Source organism: Morone saxatilis, unplaced genomic scaffold (genome assembly GCF_004916995.1).
Source record: "Morone saxatilis isolate NCDOM2014 unplaced genomic scaffold, NCSU_SB_2.0 Contig9, whole genome shotgun sequence".
NCBI classification, from domain to species: Eukaryota; Metazoa; Chordata; class Actinopteri; family Moronidae; genus Morone; species Morone saxatilis.
In genome coordinates this window covers 9,910,418-9,910,730 of record NW_023340268.1, presented here as the reverse complement: position 1 = coordinate 9,910,730, position 313 = coordinate 9,910,418, and the positions used below count along the sequence as shown (strand labels likewise).

The following is a 313-nucleotide window of genomic DNA, read 5'->3' as shown; positions in this document are numbered from 1 at the left end:
AAATAAAAAATAAAATAAAATATTCTACTGTCACTAATGGTCACTAAAATGTTTTTAAGCTCACCATGTCCAGTATTCAAAATTCAAAACATATATTCACAAATATGTTCTATTTTTTGCCAAGCGGAGCCAGCCAGTCCTGTGCACGTATGCAAATTAGCCATGTGCGCCAAACAGAAGAAAGACATAACGTTGAGAAGCAGGGTGCGAACTACGGGGGATCCAGGGGGGTCTCAGACAGCCCCCCTTTATGAGACATGAGCTCCCCTGAAAACATGATTTGTGAAATTTTGGGGGGGGTCTCTTAAATATT

The 313-nt window shown here is 40.3% G+C and overlaps 1 protein-coding gene across 1 annotated transcript in view; it reads right to left on the bottom strand.

The window, feature by feature from the left end:
• LOC118343277 (CUB and sushi domain-containing protein 3-like) overlaps positions 1–313 on the bottom strand; it is a 323,719-nt gene that overhangs the window by 78,417 nt on the left and 244,989 nt on the right.